This window comes from Prionailurus bengalensis, chromosome B3 (genome assembly GCF_016509475.1).
Source record: "Prionailurus bengalensis isolate Pbe53 chromosome B3, Fcat_Pben_1.1_paternal_pri, whole genome shotgun sequence".
In the NCBI taxonomy this organism is placed as follows: domain Eukaryota; kingdom Metazoa; phylum Chordata; class Mammalia; order Carnivora; family Felidae; genus Prionailurus; species Prionailurus bengalensis.
This window is the reverse complement of record NC_057355.1, coordinates 114,714,812-114,732,138: the sequence shown is the minus strand read 5'-3', so window position 1 is coordinate 114,732,138 and position 17,327 is coordinate 114,714,812. Positions and strand designations below refer to the sequence as shown.

The 17,327-nt window shown below is 39.1% G+C and overlaps 1 protein-coding gene and 1 long non-coding RNA gene across 4 annotated transcripts in view; one reads left to right on the top strand and one right to left on the bottom strand.

Moving 5' to 3' along the window:
- Positions 1-17,327, bottom strand: part of RAD51B (RAD51 paralog B) — a 646,020-nt gene that overhangs the window by 327,202 nt on the left and 301,491 nt on the right. The gene's annotated exons all lie outside the window — the stretch shown is intronic.
- LOC122467773 lies at positions 2,197-8,552 on the top strand. Its single transcript, XR_006293056.1, has 2 exons — positions 2,197-3,453; positions 8,385-8,552. It is a non-coding gene; the product is annotated as an uncharacterized LOC122467773 (long non-coding RNA).

Sequence of the window (17,327 nt, the reverse complement as noted above, 5' to 3'; positions counted from 1 at the left end):
CCTGCTTCTTCTCTCTGCCCCTCCCCCACGTGCACATGCTCGCTCTCTCTCTCTCTCTCTCTCTCTCTCTCTCAAAATAATAGTTCCTGGCCTTCCAGTTTGTTGGCAGCCCTGTGGCACTTTGGTGACACTCTCTCTAACATCATTCTTTGTTGATCCTGGTATATATGAGCCTTCTTCTATTAAACTTCCACTCCCTCAGGGGCAGACACTGTGTCTTCTACTTTTACTGTACTGTCCATGATGCTTAGCAGTCCTGAGCACACTAGACCTTAATATTTCTTGACCGGACTGCCAGTAAGAATATCATGGAGATTTGCTGATTTAGAGGCTGTTGAACTAGACTCTGCTCCCTTCGTCAAGCTGTGTTGGTCTTGCATGCAAGTTTTATCTCCAGCCGTCTCCGTCTTCCATTACAAAATAGCAATTGCCTCTTTCCAAAATGAAAAACATTTTCCATTGTAAATTATACTTGCAGCTGTGATGTTGAAATGTTCCTCAAGCAAAGATTTTTATCTGTGCTGCAAAGGGGAAAGTGTAGCTCATAAGCTTAATTCTTTAAACAAATCCAGTAACTCTGTTCCTTTGGTCCCAGACAGGCCTCTTAGCTTGTTTGTTTGTTTTCATGTCCCATGCTGTTCACCGCACCCCCCTCCCCCTGCCCCACCCGAGGTTCCTGGTAATAAATTATTCACTGCGTGTGATCACACGAAGACAGACTATCACTGGTGTGATGCGTATGATCTCTACCATCTCTTACAGCCAACACGCCATCCCACACAAAAAGAACACTGAAAGGTAGGTGTAAGCAGAGAGGAGGCCCAGGGTTAAGAACTTTGAAGGAGGCCTGAACAAACACATTCAGTCAGAAATGCACTTGGTCAAAACAGACTAGAGGCAGAGATCACCTTTTATTCTGGCCAACTATCTCTCCTGAGTTCTGGGTATCAGAAAAATGCAAATGATGGGTTACATCACCCATGTGTCACTGAAAACTTGAGGTATTCATTTGGCAGACAGTATTGACTATTTTATTTTATTTTATTTTTAAATTTTTTTTCAACGTTTTTATTTATTTTTGGGACAGAGAGAGACAGAGCATGAACGGGGGAGGGGCAGAGAGAGAGGGAGACACAGAATCGGAAACAGGCTCCAGGCTCTGAGCCATCAGCCCAGAGCCTGATGCGGGGCTCGAACTCACGGACCGCGAGATCGTGACCTGGCTGAAGTCGGACGCTTAACCGACTGCGCCACCCAGGCGCCCCCAGTATTGACTATTTTAAAGAGCACATTTTGAGTTTTACCAAGTGTTTTGCTATCAGTCTCTTAGCTGTTGTCTCGCAGCAGTTCTGAGAACTCTAAATAGCCCCGTTTCCAGATATTGCTGAGAAAACAGCAAACGCATGCAACTTTGCACCGGCTGATCATGTGAATGCTGCTTACAGATATGCTCCTAGTTCTCAAAGTCTGCCTCTCATAAAGGAGGGAAATGTACCAAAATCAATTAAAACATAAGGTAGAGTGAACTAAGTGCTCCAATTATAGGTCAAAGAGAGCAGTACAAGGGAGCAGCCTTCAAGTCCAACTGGAAAGCAGGGGCAAAATTCAATGATGGCAGAAGCGTCTGAGCCTTGCCTTGAGAGATGCCAAGCGTTGCAGGAAATGAGAGAACACCAAGCTGAGGTAAGAGCATAGTTCAAGCCACACAGATGTGTAAAAGCATGCTGTATTCAGGGAGCCACATGAAATCTAAATGGTTGGAGCAAAAGACTCGCCAAGAGATCATCAAATGAAGAGTAAAAGTTCACCTGAGTGAAATCCACGAAAAAGCTATCAGTAAAAAGGAAATGCAATTTGAAAGTCTGGAAACATTTTTGAGTGCCTCAAAGAAAAGCAGCTGTCCCAGTTTTAGTGTTACAAACCCAGGGCAGGATGAAGCTGACGAATCAACAAATCTGAACACATAACTTATTACTATATTCTTAGGTTTAAAAAATCCATTTGTATAAGCAATCTATTCCAAAATTAGTTCATAAAATGATTCTATCCAAATTCCTGGATCTAACTCCCCCTTCCAACAAGGGTAAATCACAAGATGTATTCTCACAAAATAAGGTAAGGATATAAATAAAAGCAAACAAAAAGAGAGAAAGAGAGAGACTGACGTTTAAAGTCGCATCCATCAGGTTGGTGGAGGGCAGGAAAAAGAGCTCTCTGGTGACATCTAGGCTGTTTACATTACCAATAGTGGAAACATATGGTTAAAAACAGACACTCTGAATTCTGGATAGCAAAATCTGTTTTCAGAGAGACAATATATAACATTTGGTGGCTGACATTTAAGAACTAATCATGTTTGGGGCCAACTGAAAGAAATTGTCTGGAGAGCACTGGCCTACTGTTTCTGTTGTCATTAGCTGAAACATAAAGATTACAATTTGATCATTTCAATTTGGAATAGAAATATCTGTTTTCAGAGAGGTCAATATATAATATTCAATAACTTTTGCAAGTCAACACGAAGTCCTATTCTTTTCACAATGAAAGGGGGAGAGCATCCAAAAGGAAGACCTCATGAAAGGCTCCTTTCAAACAGTGGCCCTTGCTGTGTCCTCTTGATTAAGGGCTCATAAATAAAAGGACACAACAGCTGCAACTTATGATTAACCATGGTATAGTATTTCAAATAGTGAATAACATTATAGTTATTGCAACTAACAAAACTCCTTACATTGGTTCAACACATGACCTTGGTTTTGTCTGGCCTGTAGGTGACCTGAATTGAAGAGAGATGTCTGGGTTGAAATTTAACTCGGTGTCTGAAAAGCTATGTCACATGGCTGGAAAGTCAGTAATGTTGCAGTTTTGGGAACCCTTGCTCCTCTCAATGCAATTGGATGGTATAAAGATAAATCTGAGAAGAGCAGTGAAAAATAAAGCTAATTGGTCAGTCTAGGGCAGCTCTTGAATAATGTCCAAACATTTGCAAACCCTCTGAGTAAACCACTCAGGTTATTCTTAAACAACTAAGGTAACTTTACTGCCTGCCATGGGCAAGTGCCCTTTAGATTAACATGGTAAACAATTCTCGAGTGATTAATGACATACACTATTTCTCTGCCCTCTACTGAGGGCAGAACTCTCTTAAGGAGAGCAGGAAAAGGCTTTACCTCTTGATTTATAGGCTCAGACTAAAGCAATCTGAGTTTTCTCTGAGTATGGGAAGCTATTCCTGAGGAAGATATGGGCTCTCAAAAGAGAGACCACCGAAGACAAGGAAGAAAGGATCTTCCATTATCCCTTTGCTCCGTTAACTATCCTCTGAGAAGCTGCCAGTGTCCCTCCAGTCTTAGTTAATTAGATGGGTTCAGGACCTAATTCTAAAAACTACTTTCCCCATGACCATAATAGATGAAAACTAAAGGAAGAGCCTGACTTTTCTCACTTCAATTGGTAAGTAATCATATCACTTAATACCTAGTTTCTTACGATAGAACCTCCCATACCTTTTATTGGGTTGTCCTATTAACTGGCCTGATCAGGTAATGGTTTCAAGCTGTTACACAAAAACTCAAGTTTCCATAAAGCAGATCCATGACCAAAGCACATATGATTAATTTTTGTCTGTTTGTCGCTAGTCCATATCTTAACACAATGTAAGATGTAAGCAATCACATTTCTAGTCCCAACTCTGCCAACAAACCACTCAATTCCTCCAAAAATGAACAATAACATTTAACATAAATACATTCTTTGTGAATTTACAATAACAATTTGAAAAAGGATATTGTTTCTTTAAAAGCCCTGCAGTGATACAGCATTAACTATAAGTATTTAGACAATTAATATTGGGAACTAGGAAGATACATGTTTCCCAGGAAAAAGGAGTTTGCTTAGATCTTCCATTTCATTATTACTAATGAAACGTATAACATTAACCACACAAAGAACTGAAAATTCATTAGTCACTATTTAAATCAATGGGATGAATTGCTAGCTTCTAGAGAGATTTTGATTACGATCTTGAACAGTACTGAGCACAGAATAAATCCTAAATGGGTACTCATTAACTTGAGCCAATGAACCACAGAGAATAAAAAATAATTTCTTAAGAACAGAGAGCAGAGATAAAATTTTAATCTGAACTTGTCATCTTTGTATCCCCAGAGTATGGAGTGCCTTGTACATAATTGGCATCAACAATGACTGATTATGTGAATGAATGAGCTGATTAATTAATTAATAGAATAAGGGCAGTAGTATAAGAATACTAAGACAGGCAGAGAAAGGATAAGGCCATCTAGGTCACTAAGGATAGTGAAAAAAGCAGGTTCATTTGGTGCTATATATTTCCTATTTCTATATATACCTTTCAAAAAAAGAGTTAATCTGTTTTCCCACCTGCAACAGAGTTAATGTTTTCCTCATAGAAAAATTATGAAATCTGAATGAGCTTAGGTAAAAATGTAAATAAAAGTATAAAATAAACTGTTATATAAATTTACAAAAAAAAGTTTAAAATCTGAATTAGAGCAAGGTACTGATATTTCAGCCTGGATTTTCTAGCACAGAGAAGGTAACTAGACCAGCCTCATTTTAAATAGGGAAGTTTGTTTATTTCCTTGGAGAGCCTAATGTAAATTAAAGGGATTGATTTCAGGATCATCTTTCAAGGAAGACTACTAAACCCTTTTGTTAAATCAAATTACTCTAAGTTTTCTGATATCTAGCTTTAAAAAATGCATAAATACCATTTCCTTTAGTATGTCAGCAACTCTTAATGGGAGAAGTAATTTTGAAATTAAATGTCATTCCAGTTCTTAAGCAACTTAAACCTAGATTTAGGAATTTAAGGGAGGGATTTGTTGCTTTTTTTTCTATTAGGAACAAATTGTAAGAAAAAGGCAGTTTGATCTTAACTACATCTCTTTTCTGTCTACTTCAAGTCTTAAGATTTATAGTTTCTTTTTTTTTAAGATTTATAGTTTCTCATATAACTTTATCAAATGGGTAGAAAAATGGATGAAACTTGTTTTTATTCATAGATCCATAATCGCCCCTGAGGAAATCAATAATAATTCAGGCTATATCTCTTTTAGGGTTAATAGCAAGGAGGTGAACAAATACAACTGGTTCCACACTCCTACAAGAAACAAACTTTAATGCCCCTTTCCCATAAAGGAATCGACACTAGACAGACTGAGGAAATTATTGTGGTCGCTCATTCATTCAGGCACTACTAAGTATCTCTGGAGCCGTAAGAATGAATAAAATATGGTTCCAAAACTCTGAAAGCTCACGGTCCAGGTACAAATTCAGACATGGCAAATTCATCAACTGTATACTTAAGATTTGTGCACTTTATTGTGTATAAATTATGCCACGATAAAAAAAATTAAAAGGGTGAAGACACATAAGGCAAATTATACTATAGCATCTGAACCATCATAATAGAGAAGCAGAGAAGAGGAAAAGGCGGTTCCTTTCTTTGTCTAGGGAGTCTAGCAAAACCGGACCAAAGAGCTAATGAACATGAAAGCCTCACCTAGCAAAGAGGCTAGCAAACAGTAACCCAGTAGAGGGTAAATCAATGCAAAAACACAAAGGTGAGGAACAGCAAGAAATACAACGTGTCTGAAGCACATGTACATGGGATGGGGTGCTGGGAGTTGAGGCTAGAGAGATAGACCAAGAAAATCCCACATACCAAGATAATGAATTTAAATTCTCTCTCTAGTGACTAGATTAGGTTTGTTTCTAGGTAAATAACTCACTCATTCCTTCTTTCCAGAGCAAAGCAACATCACCTCTAAATTCAGTTAGTTTTCACAAGCTCATTGCTGGAAAGAATGACAGGGTGGAAAAAAAAATTGCTTTCCTGAAATCATTACTTCAGGATTCACACTATTAATACAATGATCACAAGTAATAGGTTGGCCAATATGGCCAAACCTAAAAATCTCTTGCTTAAAGGAAAACAACAACAAAAGTTGCCCTCCAGCTCCCTTCTTTATTAACTTTGTAAGGTATTTACCATCCAAATCAGGGTCTAAGGGGTTCTGAAGGAATATAAGAAAAGAAAACTGGTATCAAAATCCTCCTGTAAAATATGTCCAAGATGTAATATGAGAAAATTGTGCAAAACTGTATATGGCATAGAAACACATTTTTGTTAGGACAATGAATAGTAAACATGTTCATATATGCATGAAAAATTTTGAAGAAATATAAAAAAAGAACCATGCTATCAGTAGTTATGTCTAAGATTATGGGAGGCTTTTTCTTTTTCTCCATAATATATCTCTTAAAGGTCTAAATTTTATAAGTATGTATTACTTTTACGGACAGAAAAATGCATGAAAGATCAATTTAATTTAAATAAAACCTTTCGGTGGTGGCCTATAATCACAAAAGTTGAGGGAAGCCTGATAAGTGAACTAAGAGTTTCCATGTGAGATTCACCACCAACAAGCAGGTTCATCACATTTCTATGTGGTCAGCATGACATACCAATAGGAGAGTCTTCAGATTAGCGGGCAGGCAATTGTCATCTATCTGCCTTCTTCTATTCTGTCTCCTCAGGTTATTCAGAACATGGTGTAATTGCTTGCTAACATAATTTTTTCTCTGTGGACTTTAAAATGATGATCTGAGGGGCACCTGGGTGGCTTAGTCAGTCAAGTGTCTGACTTCAGCTCAGGTCATGATCTCATGGCTCATGGGTGTGAGCCCCACATCAGGCTCTGTGCTGATAGCTCAGAGCCTGGAGCCTGCTTGGGATTCTGTGTCTCCTTCTCTCTCTGCCCCTCCCCCATTCGTGCTCTGTCTGTGTCTCTCTCTCTCTCTCTCTCAAAAATAAACAAACACTTAAAAAACTTTTTTTAATTAAATGATGATCTGAAGGCTGATTAATTTATGGTCAGTCTATACCAGCCACAAATAATCTTCCATTTTTGTCTTTGTGAGAACAAATATGCATTTTGGGCCTGTGGAATTTCCTCCTCTTGGAGGAGCAGCAAACCCAAATGGTGAATTCAAGAGATTCAGGATTTCTGCGTGCATTTCTACTGCCCCTACACAGAAACTCTAAATTTTTTAAGGCTAAATCTACCCTGCTGGCAATAACCTGCCAGCATTACCTTATTAGTTATTATTCATTTTTCAAAGTACACTCTTCTACATTGTTTCATGTGATTCTCATAATAACTTTGTGAGGTAGTTGGGGCTGGTAACAATCTCCATCCTTTTTGCTCTTCATGAGTTTTACATCTTTAGAGATACTGGGCTTGGGAGGGGAAGTAAATACAAAATGAACACATTGCCACTGCATAAAATTTGGAGGAAAATAAAAAACAGAAAAATAGAAAACCAAACCAAGCCAAAAATTATTCATAATCTCACCACCAGAGATAACATTGTTCTTTGGTTGTATAAGTTTCCAATATTTCTTCTCTGTATTCCATTAAGCCCATTAGAAGATGAGAAAATTTTCAGGGTGCCTGTGTGGCTCAGTCGGTTGAGTCTCCAACTTCAGCTCAGGATCTCACCGTTTGTGAGTTTGAGCCCCGTGTCAGGCTCTGTGCTGACAGCTCAGAGCCTGGAGCCTGCTTCGGATTCTTTGTCTCACTCTCTCTCTGCATCTCCCCCACTCATATTCTGTTTCTCACAAATAAATAAACATTAAAAAAATAAAAAATAAAAAATAAAAAAAAAGAAAAATTTCACATGGCTAATGAGAGTCAAAGCAAGGGCTAACATCCATGAACACTTTTCATCATACCTTCCTTCTTACTAACCTCTTCCTCTTTCAAAATGTCCAAGCATTATAAAGAAGAAAGCCTTAGAAACACAGATTTTGATATATTCATGTTTTGTTTAGATGTACTAAATGAGCTTACCAATGGTCTTTGGAAATTAGTACCTCTAGTATAAAAACCACTGTCAAACTCAGTGATCTCTAAAATGTTCTAACTCCAATCTTCTCTGAATGAAAAATGGCCAGAAGACAGGGTCAAGAATCTGAGTCAAAAGGCTATCAGATGAGGGCAAGTTAAGTAAATCAAAATCTCATAAAAAAGGAGTTAGCCAAACTAGAATTAAAATCACAAATCAATATGTCATACATTGGAACAAGGGTCAGTCAAAGAAAGAAAAGAAATGTAAGTCTGGAAGGATGACATTTGTCAGAGATTGCTGGCTGATCACTAAACCTATTTCCTCTTCTTCTTGGACACACAGCTAGCTATTTTCTAGCTATCCCTGCAGTTCAGTATGGCCATGTAAGTCCTAGTCAATGGAATATCAATGAGAATGATCTGAGACACTTTCAGACTTGGCCCCTAAAAACCTCCTGATTCATAATCCCTCACGCTTTCTTCTTACAGGGTGACTCTGGAAGTCATGAATCTGTTGAAAATGGTAAAGCCACAAGATAGAAGGAACCACATGATGGAAAACAATTCTGCTTGCAGAAGAGCTTCCGATCAATCAAGAACATCTGATTAAACTTGATGTAAGGAAAAAATAAATTTGTACTTATTACATCATTGAAATTTGGGGGTTTATGTATTACAGTAATTAGTGTTACAGTCTCCCTGACAGGTGATGAATCAACCAGGCCATGTGGGCAAGGCCAGACTCCAACATAGTCATGGACTGCCTATCTTCCTCAGTCTAGGGCCATACCTGCTGACCAGGCTTTGATATGCAAATTCAGCATGCTGAACTACTTTCTGTCAGTGAACTCTTATTCTGAATTTCACATAGGCTAAGAAAATCAAATGACAGATGGAATCATACATGTGTTAAAGGCAAATCATGAAAAGATTCAACAAAATCCAAACGTCCATTCAAGTTCTGAGAACACTTTGATAATGTTTTATAGAGAAAAAAAACACAAAACAAATTAGAGCATATAGATTTTCCAAATCAGATATGCAAAAGGGAGAGGCATGTTATGAATTAAATGTGTTATCCCCCAAATTCACAATTTGAAGCCCTAATCCCAAATGTCATGGTATTCAAAGATGGGGCCTTTGCAAGGTAATTAAGTCATGAGGGTGGAGCGTTCGTGATTTGATTAGTACCTTATAGGGAGAAACACAAAAGAGCTTTCTTCTTTCCCTACTCTTAGCCAAGTGAGGATACAATCAGGTGACTCTAGATGCTGAAGAGGATGTGGATAAACAGGAACCCTCTTGCACTGTTGGTGGGAATGCAAACTGGTACAGCCGCCTTGGGAAACAGTGTGGAGATTCCTCAAAAAATTAAAAATAGATCTACCCTGGGGTGCCTGGGTGGCTCAGTCAGTTGGGCGTCCAACTTCAGCTCAGGTCATGATCTCACGATTTGTGAGTTCAAGCCCCATGTCGGGCTCTTTGCTGACAGCTCAGAACCTGGAGCCTGCTTCAGATTCTTTGTCTCCTCCTCTCTCTGCCCCTCCCATGATTGTGCTCTGTCTCTCGATAACAAATAAATGTTAAAAAAAATAAATTAAAAAAAAATAGATCTCCCCTATGACCCAGGAATAGCACTGCTAGGAATTTACCGAAGGGATACAGGAGTGCTGATGCATAGGGGCACTTGTACCCCAATGTTTATAGCAGCACTTTCAACAATAGCCAAATTATGGAAAGAGCCTAAATGTCCATCAACTGACGAATGGATAAAGAAGATGTGGTTTATATATACAATGGGATACTACTTGGCAATGAGAAAGAATGAAATATGGCCATTTGTAGCAATGTGGATGGAACTGGAGGGTATTATGCTAAGTGAAATAAGTCAGGCAGAGAAAAAAAGATACCATATGTTTTCACTCATATGTGGATCCTGAGAAACTTAACAGAAGACCATGGGGGAAGGAAAGGGGGAGGGGAAGTTACAGAGAGGGAGGGAGGCAAACCATAAGAGACTCTTAAATACTGAGAACAAACAGAGTTGATGGGGGGTGGGGGAGAGGGAAAAGTGGGTGATGGGCATTGAGGAGAGCACCTGATGGGATGAGCACTGGGTAATGTATGCAAACCAATTTGACAATAAATTATGCTTAATATAAAAAAAAACCCAATCAGGTGGTTAAGACAGAGGGAAAGTAAAACTAATATTTATTCAAAGTCTATATCCTAGAAACTTCATATATATATTCTTAGTTAGTCCTCACGACAAATCCATGTGATAGTTATTACTATCCTCATTTTTTCTTTTTTCTAATGTTTGTTTATTTTTTGAGAGAGACAGAGACAGAATGTGAGTGGGTTGGGGCAGAGAGAGGGAGACACAGAATCTGAAGCAGGCTCCAGGCTCCAAGGTGTCAGCACAGAGCCTGACATGGGGCTCGAACTCACGAGCTGTGAGATCATAGCCTGAGCCGAAGTCAGATGCTCAACCAACTGAGCCACCCAGGCACCCAATCCTCATTTTTTTCAAAGGAGAAAACTGAGGGTCATGCCAATTAAGTCATCAATCTAAGCTTACACATCTAGAAAGTGGTGGGGCCAATATTAAGCCCTAGTTTGTCTTACTGCAAAGCTCATGTTCATTTCACTACAGCCTTGTTATTGATATTTACACACATTTCAAAAGATTTGCAAAAGCTTCCTTGACCCTAATATACTTATTGGATGGCCCCAAAGGTGACGGTCCTGTGTCTCACCTCTCAGGTAACAGTCCCAGAGAGTCAATGCCCCTTAATTTTCTAAGAAGTGAAGAGACAGATGCCTCAAATTTTTCCCTGGGAGGTGACTTCTTAGAACATGCTTAGGGAAGGTGCCTTAGAACTCCTCTCTGCAGTGGATGTTTGTTCCAGCTTCTGGCAGGTGGTGAGAAGATTGACAACTATGACTCTCCTTTACTATATGAACACCATGTGCGTGTGCACATGTGCACACACACACACAATTTAACCGTCTGAATTTCAAGTCATCTGACCTTCAAGTCAGGTCACCCATGATCAGAAACTGGCATATATCAAGAGGACATATGAAAAGGAATCTAAGGATGCCCGGGTGTCTCAGTTGGTTAAGCGACCAACTTAGGATCAGGTCATGATCCCACCATTCATGGATTCAAACTCCACATAGAGCTCTGTGCTGACATCTCAGAGCCTGGAGACTGCTTTAGAGTGTATGTCTCCCTCGCTCTCTACTCCCCTACTTGTGCATTCTATCTCTCTCTCTCAGAAATAAACATTAAAAAATAAGAAGAAAAGAAAAAGAGCCCAAATTGAAGGGAACATTAAAACATTTACAGAACTTACATATTTCCTGTCCAAGCAAATTCTACTGCCCTCAACCCTGCAAACACATTAGTCTATATTATGTTAAATCATTACATTGGAGATAAAGTTAAAACCAGTATGTTGATCTGAACTAGTGGGCAACAGACTGAAATGCTTACAGCAGTCAAAATTGGAAAAAAGTAAATCACAGACTTACCCAGTGCACCTCATAGCTGTTAATTTAGCTTTGGAAAAATCTCTCTTAAAGGAGAACTTTTAAATGGAAGCCACAAGATGGCCTGAATAATGGCAGTGGTTTTTTAAGGGAGGCCGATATGCCTTGGAAGCATAGGGACCACACAACAGACATGAGGGCTTCTCAGGCACCTTTTCACCTCACCCACTTTATCATCATGGCAAAATAGCTCATAATGCTCTAGGGCTTGAAAATCTTAATCTATAATGCGCACATAATTATATTCTTTAAGATAGTATTGGATCTAAATAAAAAAAAATAAATGCACTATTTAAAGCCAATTGTACTTATTAGCCATGTAAGATTGGAGAACAGGATGCCTGACTTTTACTCAGAGTTTTTCCAGTGACTCACTGTGTAATTCTGAGGACACAGTGCTTTGATCTTTAGTTCCTTAGCCCATAACCAGAGAGTTTTAAATTGTGCACCCCCCTCAATCTTTTTGGAGGGCACCCTCTCTAGCTTCTTTTGCCCTCAGATGAAAGGATCTATAGACGTGGAAAATTGTCGTTTGGTGATTTCCTACATCCCCCTTTCTAGTATTTCAGCCATTCTCCTTTTACATCTGAGGGACACTGCAGAGAAATCACTGCTGTGCACAATTGAAGCCACAGGCTTAAAATTTCACTGTTGGAGGGGCAGGCTGAGAAGGAACAAGTCTGGCTTTAACACCACAAATATCTCCAATTACCAAATGTGGGCAGAAAGAATACAAAAAACAAGAAAAGATAGAAAGATCCTTGGTATTCTTCAAAGCTTCCCTTTTGGGATGAAAGTTCTTTTTTGAGGCTTCCAAGGCAGAAAGCCTGGGCAGCCTGCACACCTGGAGTGCATTAGTGGGCCCTGGACTCAAGGTGAAACAGGCTGAATTTCATCTAGATGCTTCCCACAATCCATTCTCATAAAAGCTCACAGTAATTTACCAGCTTAAGAACACGGCATGGTATTCATGGAGCACTGAACCCTGGGATTACCTTCCAGAGTCACTGGATAAATCCCACTGCTCATCTATGTAAACACACTTTCATCTCCATTACCTTTAGCTCAAGGAGAGTTTCATTTTGTTTACTGTGGCATAGGGTCAAGACCAAAACCCACCCTCAAATCACTCCTATAGCTCTGTCAAAGAGCATCCAAACGTTGATGTAACTAATGAGTGACTTTTCGCATTAGGCCATGTCCTCATCTAACCACAAAATACCAATGCCTCTACTGTATGTTTCCGTTTCTTCACCTGCCTCAAGTAGGTGATGCCAGCCTGTCTTTCCAGTTCCCCGTTTTAGTGCCCCCAACCTGTAAAGAAGGAAGTCTTGCTGCAGTCGCCAGGCAGGCTCCAACATGGCTTGCCATGGCAACCAGTATGGCTGCTTCCACCCACAGAAACTGTTTTCACACACTCCCCCATCTCTTTTCTGTACCTCTTCAAGTATAATTCCGAATAGGGCTCACCCAGCCACTAGGACCACTGTATTCCATGAATCTTCTCCCTAAGGTGCTTTTCCCCATCCCTACTTAGAGGAGAAGTAAAGCAAGGCCACAGGCTCTGGAGCCAGACATTCTAGTTTTGCATTCTGGCTCTGCAATGTATTACTCATATCACCTTGGAAAAGTTACTGAGCCTCTTTGCCTCAGTTTCCTTATTCATAAAATGGGGATAATGATAGTAGTTACCTCATACATAGAGATGTTGTAAGGATTCACTATATGATCTTGGAATAGTGCCTGAAATTTTGGAAAGCATAATCATCATCATGCTGGTATCTTCCATATCAAGGTCAAGTACTTTCTTTACAAAGAATACTCCTCCAGCTGGCCCTTGCTCACAGTACAACTCTCTCCTGCTGCAGGATAAACAAGTCTGGGCAAAATACCACACAAGGCCAAAAGAAAGATGAAGAAGATGGAGCTCTCAAACATTCAGTACTCCATCAAACTAAATGTTCTAAAACTGTAGGCTACGCTCCCGAATCCACCCAAAGTTGGGGTATCTCAAGGTGGCAAGTGATAAAACTTCTCTCCTTGACTATTGGGATGAGTACTTGAGTTAGGCAATGCTCTGGCCCACAGATGTTCTTCAGAACTGAGAGGCTGTTGTTGCCACAGACCAACTCTAGTCACGGAGTACCAGGTAGGAATAAGGGTGGAGTATAAAGCACACCCCACCCTCAGCATATGCATACATGTACTTTGTACCATTTGTACAAGAACCAATTGTCTTGAAATACTTTAAGATGTGAACTGGCTGGAATCCTAGTGTTTGTGTCTCCTTCTAAGCCATTCGAATCTCCAGCATCATAGTAGGCATGATACTCCTACACTGTCTGTTTACTAGCACAGACTAGCAGTCGAACCCATGAGCTCTGTGGCAGCATTACTCTCAACAGGTATATTGTAGCATAACATTTTTCAAGATTTACAACTTTCTACATTATGTTATTACTAGAGATGTTCCTCGAAAAGACCTATTCCATGTGCCATATAAGTAGTATCAATTTCTAGCGTCCTATAACATAAGAAAAATTGTAAAGCATTGCTCTAGACTACTATCAGAAAGAAACTTACTGTTCAATACATTCCAAACGTTTACTGAGAACCTAATAAGTATAAATCATGTGATACTATGCCTTTAATAATCTGTACTTTTATTTCTTATCTCTGGGTCAAAAATAAATAAATTTGTCTCAGAGGATTGACCTGAGAGCAATAATGGCCATAAGTGCTTTGAACTTTTTAGATAAAGGGAAAAAAATGAATTTAAATATTTATTTTTAATTTGCCTCATGAAATGTGTCTTATCCCCTAACAGGTTCTTGCCAAAAAAGAAAAAAGAAAAGATAATAGAGCTTCATCCTAAAAACAAAGCCTGAAATCCAGGGCTTATATATGAAGAGTATCTACCACATTCTAGTGTAACAAAGAAATCACATACCACTAAACAGTAATTTAACTGTGAAAGGAATGCTAACACATACTAAAGGCAGCTCCTTTATCTTCAAAGGAAAAATATTAATGAAGGAAGAAGGGGTTTTAGAGTACTTTGCAGAAAGGTGGCATTGATCTCACCTGCCTCTGTGTCAAAATGCCAATAGAGAAACACACTCCCACACTCCAACTTCTACAAGCAAGCATCTGGTGATTCAGACCACAGCAACACTTTTATCTACACATCTCCTCCAAAGTGGTTCTTATTTCAGCTTCTTCAACAAAACCAAATACTTTGCTCTAGTTCTGACCTCAATCCTGTCTTAAGTCTGCCTAAAAAAGTGGGGCAAAATGATTTTTTTTACAACCCAAACATCATCAGTTGCCAGCCACACAAAATTGGGGCAATGAAATGGGTATGCTGGGGAGGGGGGAGTGGAATTTTTGTGGTGCTTTACTGAGATCTCCCTCCTCTCCTGACCGTACATTCTGCCAATTTCCAATATGCCGGCTATGGGCCAGAACTAGGAAGAAGTCACAACTCTCCAGATGCAGCCTGAAAACTCCTTTGCTGACTTGAGGAAGATAAAATTAAAACTTCAAACTTTTAACAAGAAGGATTTGTGCAGGATTGGGATTAAACAGGCCCAATTACTTGGATGATAGAAATCTTAATCCACTCTCCACTGCCAACTCCTCATGTGGTTACGGTCAAGTAGCTAACCCCATTTCTTCATAAGGCTAGAAAGTAGAGGCAGAGGGGACAGTGACAAAAAAGAAAAAAGAAAATATGCTAAGCTCAGCACACTGCAAAATGGAAAGTGATATACAACTAAAATGAGAAAGCATATAAAACAATACCAGCCTTTCTCTTTTGGCTTCAGAAAAAAAAATATTTCAATTAATTGGGTCACCAGGAAACACACTCATATTGAATTTTGATAAATGGGTCCAAAGGTTTAAAAAGCTACTTATCAATGAATTCATTCCAGTCTTTGTTCTGCAAAGAAATACAGGTTTCAATTTATACTTACTATTGTCAAAAGAGCCTCAGGGCAGGAAACAAGGGTGAGAAAGGAAGAAGACCCTGATTATTACAAAATAAAGAAGGCAGCATGGTCACAGGCTTGGCTCAGTGTTAGAAAAAGAACATTATGAATGAGGGCAGTGCTGAGATGACCTGGTATTCTACCTGCTTGAACGAGCTGCCTCCTTTTGGGTCATGCCAAGGTCACGTACTGAGCTATTAAAGATACCTGAGTAGGGAAATATTTTCCAGCAAAGTAACTTTCTTTAAAGTGTGCTCAGCACCTGGTCATCTGTTCATCTCAGAGTGCTCAATGATCAATAGACAAGACAGGGTAAAAGGTCAGAAGGTTTGAACCTCTTAGCTGGAGAAAAAAATTCTTTTAACCCTTGAAAGACTTTCTTAAAGTAAATTTATTTATATATGTTGCCAGAGCTTCATCTGGCTTGTTTTTTAAGCTTAATTGCTTTTTATTTCCATTTCTTCATTCTTTTCTCTCCTCTTTCTCCCCTTTCTCCCCTTCCCACTTCTTCCTCCTCCTCCTTTATTCTCTTTCTCTCTCTCTCTCTTTCTCTCACATCAATCTAGAAGTTTTTGGAGAAGTTTTAGCGATAATGGATAATGTTTCCAAAATGGAAACGTTTTTATATATTTTCTCCTTATGAATGGAATTGAGTTCTATCCTAGTGAGAGGAAAGATAACCATAGGTGATTGAGTGTGTGTTTTTAAGGAAAAGTCCATTGAGAAAACCTAGTTAAACTTGAAAATGGATTTTGGTACATGAGAATCAGTAAAGCACACATAATTAGATCATTCTGGTACTGGCCAGCAAAAGGATCATTCTAAAACAAAACAAAACAAAACAAAACAAAACAAAACAAACAAAAAAACAAAAAAACAACTACAACAAAACACCTTGGTGCTTTTATGTGCATGTGTGTACACACACACACACACACACACACACACACACACTTGCAGAGGCACCTCCTGGTAGGCTGATTGTCTTTCTGGCACCCAGGAAAAGGCAGTACTTCTAAAAGTTCCCAGGAGAGACATCACTAAGTATATTTGTGTACAAAATTGCATGCTGTTTGCCCTGGGGAGTAGGTGTGGCAATGTACACTCAGTAGTATTCTGGAGTCTGGAAGGAAAACCTTTCCCAGAAACATGTCTTAATCCTCCATGTTATCTTTCTTGGCTTATTCTGGGAGTTATACTCTGGGACAAAAGCTTCTTTGCTCCTTTTGTACGTGTCCCGTTTGCGGATGGCACACTTGATGACAATATTATGAACAAAGTGATTTAGAACAGATCTCTAGTAAAAAACAGAACTCAATCTTGGCATAGTGCAGTTGATTAATATGCTCTGGGCCCACAAAATACATACTCTTGCTGCTAACTGAAACAATCCAGAAGCCTTCTCTGGGAGTTAGCTAGGTGATATTGTTCCATTACTCTACCCTCTTTTGGCACTGCTATAACTATTTCAAGATCGGTTACCATTTAATTCCCAGAATCAGGATATTCATGGTCCAAAGTTTACCTTTTTTTGCATTTAAAATGAATGTGCTCAGAAGTCTTCAACATGAAATATTAACACTAGAAATTCATGCAATGCTCATCCTCTCTGGAGACCAAAGCATCTCCAGATGCTATTATGTTTTATTTTTTAATGCTTATTCTACCCCTAAGCGCAGACATCATGATCCTCATTTTCTTCATGGAGAAATCATCCAAGGATGATTGAGTTGCCTGAGGTGAAGTCAGTAGTGAAGCTCAAAAGTGAAATCTGAATTTCCTGATTCAACATGGCAACACTAGATTTTATTATCTTATTTTTAGATATGATGAAGGATTTGAGAGATAACTCTTTGAGATCAGCCTATCAATTAAGAATCCA